Genomic DNA, 22,924 nt, shown 5'->3' with positions numbered 1-22,924 from the left:
CACAAAACTCTTAGTGGGATGGCTATTCTTCGCATGTTGATACCGGTTTAAATTACCGATGGTGTTTCTTATTGTGTGGATCTTCTTCCAGTGACGTTCCCGTGAGAAACAAGAATAAAAACAGTTATGTGCATAATTTAGTTCTCCCAGAACAACGGAAAAACACCCATACCATGCGGCGAGAGCTTTACTTATAGTGTCTATGCAAAAGTTTCACATTTTATTTCCTTTAGCACTTTCCCCAGCACAGGGTAGCCTGGCGGTACTTACACTGGCTAACCTCCCTGTCTTTCCTCCCCTTTTGTCTCTCTTTCTCTAAGGCATCGCACGTGACAGTTTCTCCCTCAATGCTCGTTTAACGCCTAGGATAAAAGATGTATGAGCGCGTCATCGAGGCCTAAAGGCCAAACTACACGTACGCGTGCCGGCGCGCGATAGCTCGCGCCCAAGCGCCTCACACATGCGCAGGTCTGAAGCGGGACAGATAGTATGCGCCGAAGCGCGAGCGCGAGCTAGTGATTTCCTGTCGACAAGCCAATTCGTTAGTCTAGCAGGACAGCGTGGAAGTGTTCGTGAGATTGGTCCGTCAACACCGAACTGCGTTATTTAATTATGTAACCCTGATTTTCATTTGCCTCGAATCAAGTTGTTTCAAGGTCTTATTATTTGTGCGCTATCAATCGGCGATGTAACGCAGCACGAGAGAGAGAGAGAGAGAGAGAGAGAGAGAGAGAGAGAGAGAGAGAGAGAGGGATGCATAGAAAGGCAGGGAGTTTAATCAGAGGCAGTTCCCGTTGGCTACCCTGCACAGTGGGAAGGTCTAAGGGGGATAAAAAGAGAAAGAGAGTGGAAGGGGGAGATAGAGAGACGAACACTAACAAACCGCGTACTATGTTCCTATAAATGTACAGCAGCTGAACAAAACATGACAGAAAAACTGCCCTAAGTTCGTTGGGTGGACCTTCTGAGGACAGCTTTGTCATATTTGGCTTGTTCGTTTCATATGGAATAAGTTGATAACGACAGCGGTGCCGCTTGTGGTGGCGGCTGCTGGTGAAGAAAGTTACGCCCTGCCTTTCATTTTCTGTTTGTTTTCTTTGTAGACTGTAATTCGCCGCTATAGCAATGCTACTGACGTCACTACAGTACGCATATTAAAACTAATACGCGAAGGCAAAGGAGGCCCCCTCAAAAGACTCAAGGCCAGTCAATTCTAGAAGTGACCTGAAGAAAAAGCTTCGTTCACACTCTCTCTAACGTCGCGTCTTCGTTCACGGATTGATACTGCAACATCAAAACTCTAGCTTCACGTCGCACAGTTGCCAATCGTATTTCCTCTGGCCGTTTCCGATGCACCGTGTTGGATTGTGGAAGAGGAAAGGCGCGAGGATTATTTGTCATGACATTTTCGGTGCGTGCAGACGACGACCAATCGACGTCACCGCAGGCCGCGAACGTGAGAGTCAGCCAATCACCACAGCTGCGAATGAAGTGGCTGCCTCTGCCATTGCGTAAGGTTGGCGCAGCACACCCGTGCAGGAGAAGCAGCTAGGGATGGGCTCGTTGTGCCGGCAAGCGCGCCCAAGGGACCAAGCAGTGGCAACCGTAGGAAGGGGCTCCTTAAAGAAGCAGCGGCGAGTGGTGGGCGCTGGTCATTTATAACACCGAGGAGCGGCGGCGGGATGTTACGCAAGCGCTATGGCTGGCCTCGGGTCATTTCCCGCGCGCCGCGTGGAGCGGGAAGAGGCTCTGCACCCTCCGCCGCGGCTAAGACGCGAGAGGATGTACCAGCGCGACGAACACGCGGCCAACAACGCTGCAGAAGAAGGCAAGCTCTAGGTGCGCTCTCTTGGCTTCGCTGCTCGACGCGCTCCAATCTGGAACAGAGCGTGTCTGGGAATCTAGGTTAGCCGGCACACACGGAGCCCCGGGCGGCGGCGTCGGCAACGTTTTCACTGGGACGGAATGCGCGCGCTCGGTGCGCCCTGCCCCCCCCCCCCCCCCCTTTCTTTCACCCTCCCGTTCATTTTTTTATTAAGAGAAGCCGACGTGACCAACGTAAGGAGCTGGAAAAAATAAACAGAAGGGAAAAGAAGAAGATGAAGAGGAGGCATAGAGAGGGTGGTGAATCTGCCCGGAGGTGACCCCCAGGAAACCGTACAGTGTCGGTGCTGTTCTGGGAGGAGGAGCAGGTGGTGGCGGGAAAGGGAAGGGGGCGGTCGTATCCTTGGGCAGCGCCGGCATCTCCTCTTTCCGTATTACAGCCGTGCGTAAAGCGTTCTCTCCCACGGTCCCCGGACAACGAAAGAAGCCATCTTCTCGCGCGTGGCCGTCGTGCCCGCGCATGAATCTGGCGGACGGCGGCCCGTACTGGTTGCCGCTTCCATCAGCCGGCCGTTCCTACGTCCGGGCTTGAGCGGGCCGTGCTCGTCGCACACGTTCATTCTTGTCTTTTTTTTTGTTTTTTTTTGTAGACATCCCGTTTGTTTGCCTGCTTTATTTCCTTTACTGACTTATTTTTTTTTTTTTGTCGCCGGTTTCTCCCTCCTTCTTCGGGGCTGCCGCAGCACCTTGTCAAACGGGGCGTTGTTCGCGCGGGTGAAAAATGGTCGCGGCCGGCTCAGTTTGGTCTCGATTTCGGGTCGTTCGCGAGCGTGCTGCCGCCGATTAGCGCATCGTGTAATGCCGGTCGTGGGAGGACCGGGCAGACTCGCCGGCAGCCTTCTCAGCTGGAGAGCCACGAGCCTGTTGGAAGGAACGTGCTGCAGCGCCTGATTCTGTTCCCGCCTCTCTTCACTGCCCCCTGGGGGCCCCAGAGTAAACCGAATTCCCGGCCATTTATGCGTCCTCCTCTTATTATTATCTCTTTTTTTATCTTCCTTGGCTCGTTCATTCGCCGCCACGGTCATTCACACAGCAGCGGTCTACCTTTCTTTCTTCTCATTGGGCCCCCCAATCGAGGAGCCCACAAATCTCTTCTTCGTTGGGGCTGTGCCGAATGCTTTCAGCTGTTTAGCCGATGGTGCTAACGTTCCTCGGATGCCAAAGAAAGCGAGGCAGGCGGGACCACCGGAGAACTCCGCACAAAACCTGCCAAATGACTCTTGCAGCGGTTTCGCTCAAGGACCGCAGGCTCCGTGCCTCCCGGGCAAAAACGAAAAGCAATTAGGCGTCTAAAAAAGCGGTCAAAGGGAATGCGCAGGCGTATTCCTCTAGGCAGCATAACGATTTCTTGCATATTGTTCTCGTGACGTTACCAGGTAATTGGTGATTTTAGTGAGCGATGACAAAATGGTCGAGAATGCATCTGTTTGTGTTCGTTGTCTAAGCTGCGGAAAGTAATCATAGGAGCTTAGTAGGGCATGAGTTATTCTCAGCGTCACTCCTCTCTGGCGCCATCCTACCAGGACGTGAAATCATACTAACACTGTCTTCATGGGTCAGGTGACCGATTGCTCGCAAAGCGACTGTTACGGCTGCTTTCCGTACACTGAAAGCGGACGAACTCACTGCTCGAAGTATGTGCATTGTTGTTTAGACGCACGTGGTGCAGGTATTCTACCGTTAAGGCTTTATCGGCAGTCAAAATTTACCCCAGCGGATTGCATAACGGGTGCGGTATGTAGTACGGATGTCACGGTACTATAACCAGCACAGGCGATGGATCAAGGTGGATCTACAATAGACGGGACAAGCTCTGTAGATCGGCCAATCTCATTTGGTGATCTGGGTACAATGAAGAAGTCCTGACACTCAATGCCTGCCGCATCATAACTTCGTCTTGAAAGCATACTTTTTTTCCGTTCTCATGATGTAGCAAGCATTGTGGCAACGCGACATTAGTCAATGGGAGCAGCAATACGACGCAGGGATTTTAGGACGGATTATAGGCTATCGTGACTATCGCGCTCTACTTTTTAAGCTGTTTCTAAATATATTTTCATCTTATTTTTCTCTCTACCCGTAACAATATATTCTCATTTTCTCCGTAGTCTTGCAATTATGGACAGCATTTACTAATGTGAAAGCATTATAGGCCCCATTAAGCGAAAATTTGTCGTAGTCTGCGTGACCGAAAGATGGCAACAAAAATGACCGACGGCAGAAAAAGTAAAAACACGTCAAGAAATTCTCGGATTGACGCCGAATTTCTCAGTGGGGTTTCCTGTAAACAGCGTAAATTAATGGCTTTAAAAGGAAATTTGGCACATTTCGGTCTAGATGGGCATCGAACCCGGGCCTCCGGTAGGCGAGACGAGCACGCTTCCCCGATGCAACGCCACGTCAGCGGGAGCGCGACGACGCAGCCAATAGGGGAGAGGTGGCACCACGTCATGAGTGTATAAAATGAGCGTGTTCGCGACGTCCCGAGCTCTAAAACGGTAGAATGCTTTCGAAATCCTACACGTAAGCAGTCGTGAGCGCCTCTGTCGAATTATTTGAACGTTGATTCTAGGGGTAGACGGTCTGACATATCTTCTTCTCAGCATAAGCAACGTGGAAAGAAAAATGGAGTATATCCGGTTTCGAACGGCGTGGTGTAATTGCTGGGCCAAAGAAATTCGGAAAACTGTTGCGAAACTTGGTGTGACGTGCATTAGGACATCAGTGTTGCAAGTGCGGCAACCAGGTGTCGGAGAACAGCCAAGAGTAGCGTGAAAGATTAGGCTGGAGTGATTGCTGCTTACAAAGCCAAAGTGTGAAACTAAACGAGTGTTCATTTGCAGGTCAAGCACGCTTCTGAAATGTATGCTAAAATTTGCTCGTGTGGTCGTAGCTCTTCACTTTACAATATTTCAGCGTGGCAGCTTCAGAGCGAAAAGTAATTCCCAGCGGTGAGGGCGTAACACAGACATTGATATACTTGGTGCATTATAATCGCAGGAACACTATGAAAATTACGACGCACTCCTATTGATTTTGCCTCCGCGAACGCTTCAGGCTTTTCTGTTGAATGGTGCATTATGACCCACGCGGCATGCGCGGAAGACTTCATTGGGCTACTTCGAGGGTGACGTTGCCTAGCAACGTGCCATTTCGTAGGGATGTGTTATAATGCCTTCGGCGACAGGCGCGGCAGTGTTCGAAGCAGGCGACTCATGTTGCCCTCCTGGTGAGATCTGGATGCATCCTAGTGATAAAGAACTTTGCGTTAACACGAAGCACGATTTACATGCAGGGGTGAATGCATGGTTTTTCCACAAACCGAACTGGTACTTGATGATATGATGATCTCTTGAGGTATTCCGATAACAAGGCTAGAATACTGTCACAGACGGAGAGGTAAGATCATGTATGCATACGCGATGTTGAAATAAAGATTTGATTTGCTTTGACTCAACCTGTGCTCCTTAAAGGCTAAACCCCATGAGCGCGATTTTGTGCGCGACAGCGACGAGCGACGGATCGGGCCGTCGCGTGAACAGATCGCTCGGTCTTGTCGCGCGATCGCTCGGTTCTGCAAATCTAGAATTCGTCGCTCGTCGCCCGGAAGTGCTATGAGCGACTAGCCAATAGCGCGAAGCCGGAACTGGATGTACATAACTCAAGTACTTCCGATTGCCGCACGGAACGAGCAAACGATTGAATTTTTACACGTGCAAGGATAAGAATGTACTGCAAGACTTTCCGAAATATTTTATGCTGCTTTTTACAGTAAAACACATCAACTTAAGTTAATAAAGCACTCTTCACGCTAGTTTTAGCGTTTATATTGCTGCCCTGATACCGACAACACTGAGGAGACGTCGCTCGAAGTCATCGCTCGCATGGGGTACGACTTGTAGGCGACGAGCGAACGCGACAGCCATCTCCATCGCGTCGCTTGTCGCTGTCGCGTGCAAGATCGCTTGCATGGGGTTTATACTTAAGCCAAAGCGTATGCGCGTACAGTCGAAGACAAACATAACAAACTCAGGTAAACTGAATTACTCTCTACATCAAACACGCGAAACTTCCTTACTTTTACTAATTTAATAGATCGCGCTCATAAGGCACTGGACATTGGATACATCAAGCTCGAGGTGTCCGTTGCCAGTTTTTTTTTTTTTTTTCTAGCATGCGTGCGTGAATACTTCGACACGTGTCAGACGCGCATCTGAGGCCGAGTTCACAAAGCTTTTCTTTAGTAAGTGATCTCGTCATTCGTGAGCCGTCTTCTCAAGTGATATTTCCGACGAACAATTCAACGATGACAGCTTTTTGTGAATATGGGCCCTGAAGCGCATCGAAGTGAGATCATGTCGAGTTGGCACTCCTAGGGACGTTGAGAAACATTGTTGTCTTGCTTCTTTTTTTCAACGGAGATATCATATTCGCATATAACGAGCTGATGACGAAAGTTCGTTTAAATGTGATGGCGTCATCGTATTTTTTTTGTAGTGACTTGCATATTAGAAAATGCTTGCCCTGCTTATTGTGCTTCTTTTTGTTCTCTTGCGTGAAGAGAGTTTGAAATCATGTGGTGTTTCCACCACTCCTGCCTAAACTTCAAAAGGAAGCCGGCAGTATTGTTAAATAAGATAAATCAATAAATAAAGTTCGTTATAGGTAAGATTGCATATATTGGGTTACCTCATATGTAAAACGATGGCGCATAAGCCTGTGCGTAATAACCAGATTGTGATGTAGTCGGAAATGTGAATTTTCCGTGTCCATCCTGTAACAGATTCCCACGCGAACGCATGCACCATGTTGGCCGTGAAGATCCGGCCTCCAAAGACTTGCAGAAAAAAAAAAATCTAAACTGTTCGCGTCTAGTCATCGTAGCTGAGCAGAGCGCCTACCACGCTAAGACAACGTAGGGACTCAACTTCGTCCCTGTACTATCAGGTTGAAACACGAACGTTTATATCAGCGTTAGAATGACCATGAAAGGAAACTCCGTTTATTGCGTCGCGATGACGTGCGTGCCGTGAAATGCCGAATGAGTTTAATGTCGACATGCGTTCCCTTGTTTAGCCTTTAATCGTGAAGCATATAATTTGATTGCGAACGCTTCTGCATGACGAATCAGTCGTAGTTTTGCAGCGTCTTGTGACGCAGGGGATGAAGAGGCACGAGAAGAGAATGGCAAGCATTCTTGCCACATAGGCAATCGCCGCTCTCGGCAAAAGAAGCGCAGTGGTTTACGCATTACAGGTCAGTGCCAAAGAAAATGGAGATACAAATGGTGAATATAGAACGCGTGACAACGTCATCGGCTTAACAAAGTCCTCTTGACAGTGGAGTTGGGGAAAATGCGGAACGAACGAAAGAACGAGCGAACTTTTTCCTTGCCGAGTCCGTCCTCCGACTGTCGACCATCGATCAACCAGGTAAACAGGCGAAAGGAGCAAAGAAAGCTATTCGCTTTAAAAAGAGGCGTGGTATACATATCGCGAGATGTGTGAAATGATGCGGGAATAAAAACAGAATACTATCCAGACCCAACACACGTCTTCGAATCTATGTGAAGCGAACCTTTCGCGAAGCGGTTAATCAAATGCTACACATTTGCCCATTTCATTCCTGCGTCTTCGGCGTAAACGAAACCAGAGCGCGCGCACGTGCTCTCTTGCACACGTGCTGCGCAGTGTGACACACACGTCAATCATCTCAAGGAGCCATTCGGCGCCGGCACGATAGCAGTTACCCGCCGTGGTTGCTCAGTGGCTATGGTGTTGGGTTTGCTGAGCACGAGGTCGCGGGATCGAATCCCGGCCACGGCGGCCGCATTTCGATGGGGGCGAAATGCGAAAACACCCGTGTGCTTAGATTTAGGTGCACGTTAAAGAACCCCAGGTGGTCAAAATTTCCGGAGTCCTCCACTACGGCGTGCCTCATAATCAGAAAGTGGTTTTGGCACGTAAAACCCCAAATATTATTATTTACGATAGCAGTTATACGTGCGACTGGGGCCCGATGGTTTGTTGTGTGGGGGAGGCATAGGCTGGATCCCACCATCGACTACGTTATCAATTTTAAGGCCTTAAGTGGCTCGTACTTCCGATGGTCTGGAAAAACGCGGCGTGCGGTGCAGAAAGTCACGTGAGCTCGCCTCGCGCAGACGCGTGGTCGTGGCGCTGCTCGCGCCTTCGGCGTCGTCTTCTTCCACAGCTGGGTCCGATGCCGCTCATCACACCAAAAAAAAAAAAAAAAAAGGCAACGTTAATTAACATTGAGTTAAATCAAGCACTCGAACCCACGGCATTCGGTGGAAGTCAAACCCTCGAGCTTATGCGAAAGTCGCTATTCCTGGAATTATAAAAAAGTCCGATCATCCATCGCCGACTCTGAAGCAACTTACGCTCCTATTACTGCACCAGACGTATCATGAGCACATACATATATATACCGATGGTTCGACCTCCCGTACCAGTTCAACTGCCGCATTGGTCGTTCCAGCCAAGAAGGGTACAGTTAAATTTAAATTGTCGCATACGACTACATCTACATCGGCAGAGCTTGCAGCTCTCCATGCCGCTATGATGTACATCACCGGGAGTACGTCATAGCGTACGGGAGTACGCTATGATGCACATCAGAGCCAACGGAGAAATGGGTCGTATTTTGTGACTCTAAGGCAGCCCTTCACAGCATCAAGTCTGCATTACCTTACAGAACTTCCGAGCAGATGACATCTGACATCGGGGAAGTGCACCACCATGATCTGGAAAGAGGGCACACCATCATATTTCAATGGATTCCTGCTCACTGTGGCACAGTCGGCAACAACTTAGCTGACAAGGCTGCCCGGTCTGCCCACGAAGATACCCAGACGCGTTCAGTACCTTTGGCGAGGTCGGACGCTGCCAGGGAACTTCGCCTACATGCACGCAAAAAGTTGCAAGATCTCTGGAGTTCAAGTGCCTTCAATTGCCGATTATATAAACTGGACCCCACGCTACGGCTACAACTGCCATCTAGCCTTTCCCTCGGCGAAGCAACCTTGCTGTACCGCTTGTGGCTGGTAGTAGTGTTCACGAACTCATACTCCTATCGTTTGGGAATGGCCGAGAGCCCGATGTGCGATTCCTGTGGGTGCGAGGAGACCATCGAGCACCTATTGTGTACCTTCCCCCGCTACGATGTAGAACGCCTCTCTCTGCGGGAAACTTTACACCGACTGGACTTACGACCGTTCACCGAGTCAAAGATAATCGGACCGTGGCCACACCCGTCACTGGCACGACAAGCGAATCGTGCATTAGTGCAATACTTGAAGTGCACCGGCTTAAGAGACCGTTTATAGTGTCCCTGTGCATAGTGTCCCGCCCACAGGCACTCAGTGCTCACTTTCTCCACTTTTCCTCTTTCTATTCCCCTTTCCCCCACCCCCAGTGTAGGGCAGCAAACCGGATGCTCTTCTGGTTGACCTCCCTGCCTTTCCTGTCCTTGCTTTCTCTCTGTCTCTCTCGAAACCACGACGTTTAGTGTTAATTAGGGTGAAGTTAATTAAGGTAGGATTAATTAAGGTAGCGTAAATTAAGGCACACGGACCCACGACCTTTGGTGGGAGAAAACAAGAAGTAACAACGCATTCGAATGAGAACGTCAACTAATTTAATGAATGTCTCTTGAGCGCGAAGGCTTTCGCTTTCACGCTCTCTGACGTATGCTAAAGTGACTGCCAATTTTTTTTTTTTTAAGCGCGATCAATTTGACAGCAATGAAAAAGGCTGGATTCTTGCTTAAATGAAAACTGTTTATTATCTGCAGAGCGTCGGCGTGAAGCGTGTTGCCGTCGCTGCCTTCCTCGGCCGCGTCTCTCGTTCGTATCCCGTGCCGTTTCTCTGGTTCGGCTGGCCTCCGGCTCTTCTCTCTCGCCTCGCTCGAACCCCCGTGTCTACTCGAGGGTCTCTTCTTACAGTCCCAGGAACCATGGCAGGACATCGGTGCGATGAGTCCTTCCTCGTGTTTACTCAAGGGTCTCTTGAGGGGAGCAAAACACCATGCGGGGCGCCTCGTGATCTACGGGATTGCGGCGGCGGAGCGCGCTGCCTGACAGGTCGGCGTAAAATGCGTGACGGCTAAGTTATGAGAGTGCGCGCCGCTCACAAATTCGACAACACAGGAGCAGCACTCCGCAACCGCGGTCAGAAAGTCAAGTGTGGTAGGTTCCACAAAGGAAGCGTCGCATTAAAAGGAAGTCCCGCAGTGATGAACTTGCCAAAGACTATCTAACCGGCGAAAACAATGAAGCCAACGAAGAAAGAACTCCATCCCTCTCCCACTCACCTCTCCTTTAAAAAAAAAGAATAATAATGAAGCAAGGAAAGATAAGAAAACCTCTTCAGGAAGAAAAAGACACAGTGGCTGAAGACAGGTACCAAAAAAGCAGCAGCAAAGAAGCGAGGTTTGGACAGTCGGAAGTGCGCGCGCGCGAACGCTCACGCAGCACGCGTTGCGCTCCTCTCGGATTCTCGTTCGAGGCACGCGATGGGCGCGCTCGAAGTGTGTCACTGTTTTCGTTACGTGAGGGGCCGCGCAGCGCAAGTAACCGCGCGCACGCGCGTTCGACGTAATGCCGGCGGGAATGCGAGGAGGTAACGAGGAGGCGGGTGCGTGCGCCGCTCAAGTTGCGGTTTGGCGGGAAAGAAAGAATAACTCTGGAGAGCGCCCACAAGAGCGCCTCGGCGAGCACACGGAAGTCGCCGCGTGATAACGAGCAAGAGATGAAATGTGCGCGTGATGGAGGTAAGAATGGCAGGAGGAAGAAAAAAAGAAACGAGGAGAAGCAGCAAGAAGGAAGGGACAAGGTTGCAGTGCAAGACAGCGGATAGTGTTGCTTTCTACATTGCCCTTGCCCGTTAACACTTATGCCTCGTCGTGAATGGTCCGCATACTCGCGTATACAGGTTGTCTCACATAACTTGAGCCCAAGTTTTAAAAATGAAAGGCACTCCGGACGCGAGTTGAACCGAATGCATAATGCTGGCACTGCAGCCTCGGACTATTTTTATTTTCCCTTAGCTAACGGATTAGTTATGCTTAATTAATCAACGTTTTAAGTATTGGCTGCGGACCCCAAGTGTGATACGCAAAGTTGTAGAGCGCCTTGAGAAACGTCTCAATAAATTGTTTCCAACACGATATATCTCACGCGGTCCGTTTTTCCGCGTTCCAAAGAAAGCCCGCGAAATATGAAAAAAATACCACGTGACGGGGCACTTGCGCACTGTTATTGTGCTGCTCTCAGACGTGTGATAGATGAACAAGGTCGGCTGCAGCGAGACTGGCCCGCGACAGGGCCTTTTGCCTGGTGTAGGTATCTGGGCATGCGGCTTTTATCGCATGACGGCGCAAATGTGTGCTGCTGGCAGATGCGGTGCCGAAGCGATAAAGCGTCTAAAGTCACGAAAAAGACAAGACGCAAGCATAATTTTGATTCTGCTTGAAAGAAGGAAAGGGCGAAGCGCGTGGGAACGATGGAAGCTGATGATGGCTGCTACAATTTTGTCTTTGTACGCAAATGACCTTGCAGTAGTTTTCGAATGAACAATGACGCTGCAACTTTACACCTTAGGGCTGGAATAACAGCGGATAAATCACACGGGGACAAAACTAACAAATAGTAAAAAAACCTTGGCTATGGTCAAGGATGATTACGCATGCCTTCTTCACTCGATGACTCTTTTCGCACTGGCCCCGTCTGCTCTCCTTCTCACACTTACTGTATATACCAGACGTTCTTTTTTGATCCCGCACCCCGCACGTGCGCATCGCTTCGTGATCGCAGTATCAGGTGGCCGCGTCTGGCTTCACACTTGTGCACCCTGACCGGCGCGTCAGTCCCTGAGGGAGTGCATCCGCAGGCTGTTCAAGTTTACCGGATGTAGATCATGCCTTATGTACCTCGTTTGAACCAATCCCAGTGAAGCTGCTGTATATGCAGTGCTCCTCATGCGCCGGTATCCCTGCGTGTTCTCCACAGCAATGCTATTTGGCTGTGACCAAAGTTGAGCAGCAGATATGGTTTACTCCAATGAGGAAAGAGCAGATATGGTTTTGGCTCTAGGTGCGTCAAGTGGAGATAAAAGGCGCGCAGTTGAGCTATTTCAACGCTGGCATCCAGGTACGCGTCCGAGCTCAATGACGAATGTGGGTGCATATGAAACACTGAGACTTTTACGAAGAAACAACATAAATCTTCACTCCTGGGCGAGGACGTGGAGACAGATATACTGCCAAGTTTTCTTCAGACCCACATGCAAGTGTTCGTAGTGTGGCTGCTGAAGCTAGAGTTTCAAAGTCTTCAGTGTGGAGAGTACTTAAGAAGAGGCAACTTCATCAGTACCACGTGCAGCCGCACCAGATGTCGTAGCCCGCAATTTCCAAAATCGAAAGCACATTGCAAGCTGGATTATAACCAAGATGGAAGATGACCCAGGCTTTGTCAACGAAATTCTGTGGGCCGATGAAGCTACTTTCTAACGTAATGCCCAAGTAAACATCCACAACGCTCACTATAGGAGCGGTGAAAATCCTCACTGGGTTTTGAAGACACATCAACAATATCAGTGGTCGGTTAATGTGTGGTGTGTAATTTACGGTGGCACTATCATTGGCCCCGTGTTTTTTGATATCACGCTTACAGGCGAAAGATACGTCAACGACATCCTTGATGGGGCGCTTGAGGATTTTCTTTGCGAAGTTCCATTGGCTAGGATCAAGATATTTGTTATCAGCATGATAGTGTCCCCGCGTACGGCAGCAGCAAAGGTTGCAAATGGATGCATGAAGTATTCCCACAGCAGTGGATTGGACTACTTTGGCCCACTGCTTGGCCGGCACGGTCGCCAGATTTAACTCCCCTCGATTTATTTCTCTTGGACTACGTCAAGGATCAAGTATACCGGACACCAACCACAACATCAGAGAACCTAAAAGAAAAAAAATAAGACAAGTCTGCAACTCCATCCCTGATACCATGATCAAGAACGCCTCGGAAAATGTGCCTATGAGAGGCCAAATGTGCATTGCAGCAGGTAATGACCTCTTCGAACACGCATTATAATAATAGGGCGCGTTTTGGATTGGAGGTCACTGCAATATCCTTCCGGCCCCTAACGCCGCCTGCCCACCCAGCCCCATTACACTCCGTCGGCAGGCTGCCAGCTCTTGTCGATTTCAAACACAAAAAATAAAGCTATGCTCTTGTTCTCTTTCGTCTCCTTAGACACTTTATCGCTTCGGCACCGCTCGGTCAGCAGCACGTATTTGCGCCGTCATGCGATAAAAGCCGCATGCCCAGATACCTACACCAGGCAAAAGGCCCTGTCGCGGGCCAGTCTCGCTGCAGGCGACCTTGTTCATCCATCGCATGCTTGAGAGCAGCACAATAACAGTGCGAAATCGCCCCGTTAAATAGTAATTTTTTTCATATTTCGCGGGCTTTCTTTGGAACGAGGAAAAAAAAGGACCACGTGAGATATATCGTGTTGGAAACAATTAATTGAGAGGTTTCTCAAGGTGCTCTACAACTTTGCTTATCACACTTGGGGTTGCAGCCAATATTTAATAAGTTGATTAATTAAGCATAACTAATCCGTTAGTTAAGGGGAAAATAAAGAATAGTCTGTGTAACTCTAGGCCAGTGCTAACATTATGCATTCGGTTCAACTCGCGTACGGAGTGCCTTTGGCTTAACCACATAACTTTGGCTCAAGTTATGTGGGACAACCTGTATATACGTTTCCATGCTGATAATTTATATGGAGAGCTGGAACCGCAGTGTCTTGTATACTCTAAATAAAAAGATAAATAAATAAATAAATAGAAGGCAACTTTACTAATCGGGAGGGGAACGCTCAGTGACAACAAAGTAACTCTTTCGGCTGGTTGCTTGAACAGGTTCTATTTTTCCTTGACGAATGAGAGGTCAGTAGCAATAAAGGTAATGTTAGCGGTGGCTCAACGGCTAATAAGCCCCGCTGCTAGGCAATATGTCTCTGGTTGGACACCCGACTCCGATGGCAAGTACTCAAGTAATATTGCGCAACAAAAAAAACGACACGGACGTAAGAGAAGAAGACGTATCGTTCTTTTGTTGCGCGATATTACTCTTGTTGCGCAATATTACCAGCTTGCCCGGAATGCTGCTCCAATAACTAGATTCTCAGGGAAGATTATGGAAGGAAAAAATAGTCCTCCACCTGGAGTACCCTCCAGGTGGATTGCCGCGCGACTGGCCGCTCGAGGCACTTTGTGTGCATTCGCGGGCTTCTTTCACGCTCGGAAAAACACGTTTATGTAGTGCATATTGAACAGCAGAAAGCTGTAACGGGAGGTTTTCATGTCGCTCTACAATTTTCTCATTGACACGTTTATTCTAATTACAATACTTGAGAAGGTTATTATCTAATTAAGGCTAATTATGTAATTAGGTGTAATGCAAAAAAGATCTCCAAGCGACGGCAAACAACATTACCTCGGTTCTGTCCAGCTACGTGGTATTTCCATATTTTTGAATTTTGATGCATGAAAGTTGGGACACCGTGTACATATACCTAAATATATACGGCAGTTATCGCTCACAGGACGCCAAAGTCGGCTACGACGCCGACACAGTATATTCTGCTACATGGGGCCCTTAACTCTATCTCGTTAATATACCAAAAGGAATCGCGGACGACGCTTTAAACTTGCTTGTTTTTGGCAACGTCTCTATTATCGACGCCATCATAGGAGAATTCCGCCGCCTCGAATAAGCTATATAAGAGCTGCCGTGTGGCTGCCGTGTGCTGTCGAATAAGCTAAGAGTTCAACACCTGTGACAATGTAACCCGCATTGCTTGCAGCGAGCTGGAGGCCGCCTGCTCGCCAGCCTTCTTCGCTACGCCTCCCTATCCGCCAGCAACCATGATTGCGAAGGCTCAAGCCGTTGTCCGACAGGAATGTGAGAACCTAGGTCGCAACTCCGCGTGTTCGTCGACACGACCCAGTGTTCTCCCCAGTGCTCTGGCGACCCTCCTCGTCTCCGGTAGTCCTTTTCCGCCACATGTCGCAACCCATCCGAACGGCGCACCCCTGATGACAAGCCTACCTGCTTTCACTGGTGTCGAGTCGGCCATGTCGCTCGTCACTGCAGCAACCGGTGTCTTTCCACACGTAACAATATCACGCGCGTTGGGAAAGACAATATTTATTTTTTGTAATACCTTTATATGGTGCTCGCGAACACTGCGAAACTTCGTTGTAAAAGGAGTTGGTGATAAGGATATAAATAAGTAGCCGAAATTTTCGAAGAATTCTCACAGAAGCGTGTGGATTTAAAACCAGTTTTTAGGGAAGCAATAAACTTTTATAAATGTACATAACAAAGCTATAATAGCCTTTAGTTCGCCGATTAGGTCGAAATCTGGCGATTAAAGAACGTGCTAATAACTGGTGTGATGCAGCGGTTGAAGAACTCGCGCGAGCTGCCGGCTATCAAATGACGTACGTGCCCGCACAACCGCTGCCACTTCGCCACGAGCAGCTCCGGCAGCGCGGTGCATGGGCACGCGTTGTGAACGACGCGCCATTTCGGCGGCGGGAGAGGTTGGGTCGGCGTAGACGCCGAATGCCCTCGTGTGAACGATCAAAAGCGTCGCGATTGCCGCGCTGGCCGGCGCTTTGCGTGCACAACACGCCGCGGAGTGAAGTGCAAAAGGTGGAACGCGTGGCTCCCGGTAGACATGGTGGAAGAGGAACACCTACAGCGGGGGTCGCCTATGCCGCGACCAATTGAATTGAATTCTGGGCTCTGATTAGGGATCTTTAGCAGGCCCCCATTGCACGGAGCACGGGAGTTTTAGCATTTCGCCCCCGTTGAAATGCGGCTGCCGGGACCAAGATTTGATCCCCCGACCTCGTGCTTAGCAGCGTAACACCAAGCCCATGCTTGACTTGATCAAAATGACGCCTGTCGGGAACGCGCCGAAGGAAACACGATTAGTGTTCTGAACACGTTATCGCCAAGCGTCATTTGGATCAAATCACGCATGAGTTTCAAACTAGGATGCATTTCTGAGTACAGGGCTAAGTGCTCACAATAAAACACTGGAGTACCAACGGCAGCTCTATTCCTTGCACAGTCACTCCAGTGGTACTGTATATTCCGCAACTCCTATGAAGTTGCGCTCAAAGAGGCTTCAAAAAACATAAAACACAAACACTAACGCTGAAAAACTTCGCTCAATTCGCGTAGTGTGTAGCACAGACTCTTCCAAAGAAGACACCTAAGTTTAAGAATAAGGATTTGTGCAACGGAATATAAATTCTGGGGTTTGGCGTGCCATAATCTCGACATGACCATGAAGTTCGCCGTAGTGGGGGACTCCGGATTAATTTTGAGTACTTGGGGATCTTTAACGTGCAACCAATGCATGGCATAGGGGCGTTCTTGGATTTCGCCCCCCATCGAAATGCGACCGCCACGGACGGAATTTGATCCCGCGCCCTCAGGTTTAGCAGCCTAACGCCAGAATAACTACGCCACCACGGCGGTTTGCAACGGCATTCTCGCCTATCATGTTGAGTGTCATTGACCCAAAAGGCTGCCTCGTGGCTGTATGCTATAGTTGTAGCAACACTGCCGCTGCGTTAAGGTGGGTTACAAGCGTAAAAGCTCCGACTGGCTGGCCGTTACTGGACCCTCAAAGATAAGTAGTATAGCTCCCTGCGTGTCCTTGTGTCTGCTAGCGTTCACCCGTGTACGACGTCTCACCTGCGATTTGGACAGCTCAACGATGCTTCTGTAGATATCTCCTCGCGAACCACGTGAACTTTCGACACAAATGAAGTGTGAACGAACGCGTTCGGGGTGCAACCCGCCGTGTCATGGTTGCTTAGTGGCTATGGTGTTGGGCAGCTGAGCACGAGGTCGCAGGAGCTAATCCCGGCCACGGCGGCCGCCCTTCGATGGGGGCGAAAGGCGAAAACACCCTTGCGCTTAGATTTATATGCGCGTTAAAGAACCCAAGGTGTTCCAAATTATTCTGGATTCCCCCCCACGGCGTGCTTCATAATCAGACCGTGGGTTTGGCACCTAAAACCACGTAATATATTTTTTAACGTTCGTGGTGCGCAGTCTACCCTGCATGAGCGCGCACCAGTTATCTTACTGGGACATGTCCCTTCCATAAGCGTGACGCCCCTTAGCTGCGTTCGGTACGGTGGGGTAAAAAGAGCGCGCGTTACGCGAAGCGTTATGCAGGGGCCCATATTTGCAGCCTTGAAGGTAATACATTCGCATTAGACCACGAAACGCTGTCTCCCCTGTCGATAAAGGTCTCGGAGTGCGGAGGATAGCGCCACAATCCACTTTTAGCAGCGGGGAGAAAAAAAAAAAAAGAAAGGAACATGCAAGAAACGGACAGCGCCGGTGCCATAACAAGGAAGCTAAACGAGAGGCCAGCCCGTGAATGCGGCAGAACCATCAGCGAGCGTGACAGACAGATGTGCAAGGACGGCCCCTTCGATCCTGACGGAGCGGCAGTACGCATCGCAGCGAGCAGTGCCTTTCACGGGAGTAACGGCCACTCTCTTGTGGCGCGACATGCTCGGCGAATTTCTCGAGCAGGCGGCACGGCCGCCGCCGACGACGACAGCTCTCGCATCGGACAGAGACGAACACGAGAGGAGAAAAGGGTTGCCCGTTCGATGACGGAGTGAACGGCCCCTTACGACACAGAACAAGAGAGAGAGAGAGAGTATGCAGCGAGTGCCCAGCGCGCTGTCCGGTCGAGTGCGGCTGGGAGCTGCACGGTCTGCATGCCGCGCAGAAATGCATTCGCACAAACACCTGCACAGACACATCGTGGGCCGCCCGTTGTGCCTGCAGTGGCCGCCGGTCGCACCCGGAGAGCAGAAGCCATTGGCCCCGATTCCTGGGCAGGACGCCGCTGCTCGGTCGCCCCCATGGTTGCCGGCTGCGGCGGAGGACCTCGAGAGTCTGAGCGACGAGAGCGGGTGGCGTCAGTCACGACGAGCACGCCGCCAAGGGGCCTGCATGGGGCGACGTCGATCTGGGCCATTGTCAATGTCGCTTCGCTGCTCTCTCTCTCTCTCTCCGTGTGCGCGCACTTAGGGGGAGCGTTGTGTTCTCGCTCTTCAGTTACATCGACAGCTGCAGCAGTTGTTTGCGATCGCTCTCCTCGGAGGACAAACCAAACGCAGTGCATGCCTACGCCCTGCGCGCTTCACCCGCCAGCAGAGAGCGCCGTGTCGTCGTTGCGTCTTTCGGCAGGATGGTCAGTGTAGCTTGCACGGCAACGGCCCGCTTTTTTTTGTCGCGGCGATAGCCAACAGTAGGACCTACTGTTAGTGCAGTGTGATCGGTACGTGACCGCTGTGCGTAAGTCTCCTCAGTGTAAAATTCTGTCATTATGCTAAAATAGTTCAGATAGGACAGTTATTCGCCCGCACTGGTTGAACTGAGTGACAATGATGTATACCGAAAAAAAAAAGATAAGGATGAAAAAGAAGATACCCGCAAAGATTCGTGCGCTAACTACTACTGATTAAGCTTTTTATTGAGCAAGCACTTTTTTTTTGTTACCGTGGCAAAGCCTAGAGTTTGCGCTCGAAAACCCTAACTTGCATGTGAAGTAGCAGGCCAGGTACATACTCCTCCGAGCAACCTCACCCCTATTCCTCTCATTAAACATTTTTTTCTCTCTCTTTTTTAACTGGCGCACTCGTCGTCCTCGGAATAATGAAATAAAGTGGTACTGCTTTATACGCGCTATAGATTTGCCGGCCGAATTAAGCGTACGTGGAACGCTGATAAACCTTCATATTTTAAGACTCCTCTAACACGGTATTCTTCGATACAGATTGTAACAAATAATAGGCGTCCGCGGATCTTTGTATTGAAGCGAACAGAAACATCACCTTTAGTGCAATAAAAGACGCGCAATCAGATACTTTCTGCGGCCTATTTCAAGGCCAGCATTTAAAGCTCATTATGCACTATTTAGAGCACCTTATAAACTGTCGGAGACTTACTTGCTCTTTCCTTTCCCGCTGCTCCTCTTTGTCTTAATCTCAAATAGACTCACGGACAACTTCCTGTAGCAATGAAGAGAAAGCTACGGGAGTGGATCTTCTACACGTGTGTTACTGAGCCCAATTCCGGCCGCCTTTGACAGCGCTTTTGGTTTCCCCGAGGAGACACTGAGCCAGCGTAGCTTCCGAGTGCGACAATTTCGTATTTGTCCTAACGCAGAAGAATAAAGCAGACAGGTAAGTCAAACTTAACAATTTTGTTGTAAATAAGATCTTTGTGTTTTCTCTTCTCTACCCTTAACTAACGTGGCAGAGAAAGCGGGAAATTTTTGCAGGAGCGTTCTCACCTGCGCGTGATTTGTCTCCGTAGCTTCCCTTCATTGCCAGAGGAAGTTGTCCGCGAGTGTAGAATGCCATCTCCTCACATTTAAATGTGCCTGCTACCATCTACCCGTTTTATACAGCTTGAGGCACACTTAAGGGCAGTGGAGCCTTAAGAGCAGTGGAGGCACGCAGGATTAATGGCGCTTCCTGGGCCCCCTTATTTTTTCCCTAGAAATGCGGGTGCAGTGCTTAAGGCTAAAGTCAGCCCTCGAAGCTCATGCGCTTCCTGTGACCGCGTCCACCTCCCGACATACTTCAGGCGCTTACCACTCTTACCACCGCTTATTGTGGCCCCAAACATCACTAACAAGAAAAATAATAATAATGATGCTTGGATAGGCCATTTAAGGCTCTGCTCCAACAGTGAGACCATGCAGCGAAAAAGTCTTAAGGGTGGCAAAAATATCGTGCGTGGTTATTAATGAATGACTGCGCGAGAAGTTATTTTGCGCGAAAGTCTTCCATGCACATATGTTTGCCATGCAGCGTATATAACGAACACGTAACGCTCTACGCAGTGCGGCCATTCCAGGCATTTATACGTTCTACCGGAGTCCGCTAGAGCTCCAGCGGATGTCTCCGTGCATCCAACTTCAGTTCACAAGTTCTCAAACGGCGATAAACCACACAGGCCCGCTAGAGTGACAAAGACATATTACTAGCATGCGCCGAATCCATGACGTACCACTTCTCCATTTGGGCTCTATGAACTGGTGTAGAGTCAGCGTCGAATGCTCAGGGGGGCGCGGGACTTGGGAAGAAGCCGAGTATTTCCCGAACCTGAGCATGCAGCCTCGATACCGGATTTGCGGCCTCTGCTAGTATCCGCGGACAATGTAGTGTTGTGCTGTTTTAGTAGCTGCATGCCACTGCGAAAACTGCGCCGAAATTGTTTCGCCCGCATCCCGCAAACTTTTGAAGCCAACTATGCACTGTAGGCCGTACGCTCGCTCTCTCCTATCACGTTGCGGTGGTCGTAGCGGTGTACGAATATAAAGGAAACAAACGCTGGATCATTCATTCTATTCACGCCGCTACAGCTGGATGAAGGTTTTGGAGAAAGAAAAAAAAAAAGAAAGGAGCTTCTTGGCGGAGAGTGAGGGAAAGGGGTATTGCGTAAGAGCAGCCCATTGCTGGGGGTGGTGTCTTCTCGGTTCTCGAAGCGGGGGTGCGAGAAAAAGAAGACGCAGCAGCCGGTGGCACGTGCTGCTCACGGAAGCGGCGAACAGCAGGCGGGCGGCCCCAACAATTGGAGCGAGAAGCGGCCTTGTGCCGCCGCCGTCGCTGGCTTCATGCGTCACTGGTTCGCCCGTCCAGAGCAAAGGCCAGCCAGGACGGTGGCGAACGGGGTGCCCCGTCGCTTGCCCAAAGAGGGCGCTGCTCTCGCCAGAGACACCAAGTAACTGAGAGAACAAAACGCTGTCGAATGAATGGGAAGTAAGGGGGGGGGGCGTATTAGAGGGGTGTATACGGGATTCTCAGCGCCTGACCTCAACTGTAAGCGACAACTGGATGCGGGAAGTGGATCGGTTTCTCTCAAGAGGTTTTTCTTTATGCAGAGGGGAGGGGAGAGGGGCAGCGGCCCTGAATACGCACGTTTACGAAGTGAACGTCAGCACCCGCGTGGACAAATCTAAAAAAAACCGCACGCGTTGCGGTGAGTAACCTGGAGGTCACGACAAGTTCACCAGCACCATGCAACCTGGGGTGTTTCATAGTCGCTACGTCTGGCCAAGTCAGTACATTCAGTTAGTAAATATGTAGAGTGAAAGGCGCATTAAAGTTCCAGCGTCTATTCTCTAACCGTGGTTTGCTCCAGACACTACAAGACGCGAAACAACGTACACCCCCTCCCAACACACCCCCGCCTCCTTGCACTTTCTTTACTGTGGTTAGCCTATGCCTGGGATATGCATATTCTTCTGACTCACAGCGAGAGAGAGAGAGAGAGAGAGAGAGAGAGAGAGAAAGAGAGAGAGAGGATGTCTTTATTGAAACGGGGATAGTTCTGCCGGCGTCTGTAAATTTGCAAATCACCTACGTTATCTGAATGATATGAGTCTTATGTGCAAAGCGTCTATAGTTTCGAAGAGGCATCACGACGTGGTGAGTGATTACGCTAACTGATTTCCTGAATACCAAGATTCTCTTCCCGCACTAGTATTTGCACTGACATAAAAGATTATCCAGAGGCGCTGCTTTGAACAACGGAACATCTTTGTGCCGACTTTAATACGCACTGCGAAAACAGTGTTTTGTAAGCAACTCTTGTTTTCCTGAGTAACTATAGTTGTCGCATATTTAAATACATTTTCGCGAATTCTCGTACTCCACGATGGAGTGTCCTCACCATGCCTGTGACCAATCAGGATGAACGGGGTTGACTGCGGCGTACTGAATATCGCGAAAATGTAGGTGCACAGAAAAAGATTAGCTATACCACAACAAAGAATAAAAAGAAAAGGAGTTCGCAATTCGATCTCTCTTGGTTCTCGGGGAGAACAGATGAACACATATCGCACCATCGTGATGACCTTGCCATTCGAACTGTGAGTACGCACAGTTCAAGGACAAACTGCATGATTTCAGTGGACAGTATTTCTCGATGCACAACGCCAGGCGTAATTCTGAATCAAACTAAATCAATCTACAGGCAGCGGTTTTCCACAAATATACACCAGTGTACGCTAACAGGAGCGAACGAGCGATATGCCGTGCTGCCCAAGGGAGCGAAGTCCGAGCCACTCGGCTCTTTTGAATCTGCTTCTGTAACTCAACGGATGGAGCCTATATGTCTAGTTCTGCGCAACTGTAACATACGACGTGGTTTAGCGTACCTTGTCGCATAACGATAAACGAGGCTTGGAATGCCTGTGCGAAGCGGACGGTAGGCTCTCTCATCGCATGAAGAGAGTGAAGAGGCATTTGATCCGACGCAGCGTCCAATACAATGTGGTGAGCGGTCTAAAAGATGGCTGCTTCGACTGTCGCAATATCTAGCAACTGGGCTAGTACGAACATTCGAAAGTCTTGAATAACGAATCGAATATTGTCCTATTCCATTCCATCTTCAAATCGCATAGTCATTATTCCTAGTCGCATAGTCACTCGTGGAGCCAGACTTTCTCTCCTGAATTGCGATCGTATTCACCCTCTCCGAGAGTCCTGGGTGTGCGACCAGTTTTTAATGTGTCCTTCATTATTCACTTATGTGTTGGATAAACGACGTTTGATAAGATGCAATTTAATGGCAAAACCTTGCTACATCGTGAATACTAGGGTGTGAAAATAGTTGTATATTAATAGTGAAGACAGCATTAGAAAGTTGCTCGATATTGAATTCAATTCGATTCCGGTAATGATAGATGCGTATTTGCTTCAGTCTACAAAACTGCTGCTCGCACAGATACCTAATTGAAGCCGTTGATTGATGCGTCCCTTGTACGACTACAGCTCTACGCGAAATCGCATCCGCCGCAGTGGGTTAGTGGCTATGGTGTTGCGCTGCTAAACACAATGTCGCGGGACCAAATCCCGGCCGCGACGGCCGCATTTCGATGGGGGCGAA

The sequence above is a fragment of the Dermacentor variabilis genome, chromosome 4 (assembly GCF_050947875.1).
Source record: "Dermacentor variabilis isolate Ectoservices chromosome 4, ASM5094787v1, whole genome shotgun sequence".
NCBI classification, from domain to species: domain Eukaryota; kingdom Metazoa; phylum Arthropoda; class Arachnida; order Ixodida; family Ixodidae; genus Dermacentor; species Dermacentor variabilis.
Note: the sequence above shows the minus strand (reverse complement) of the source record.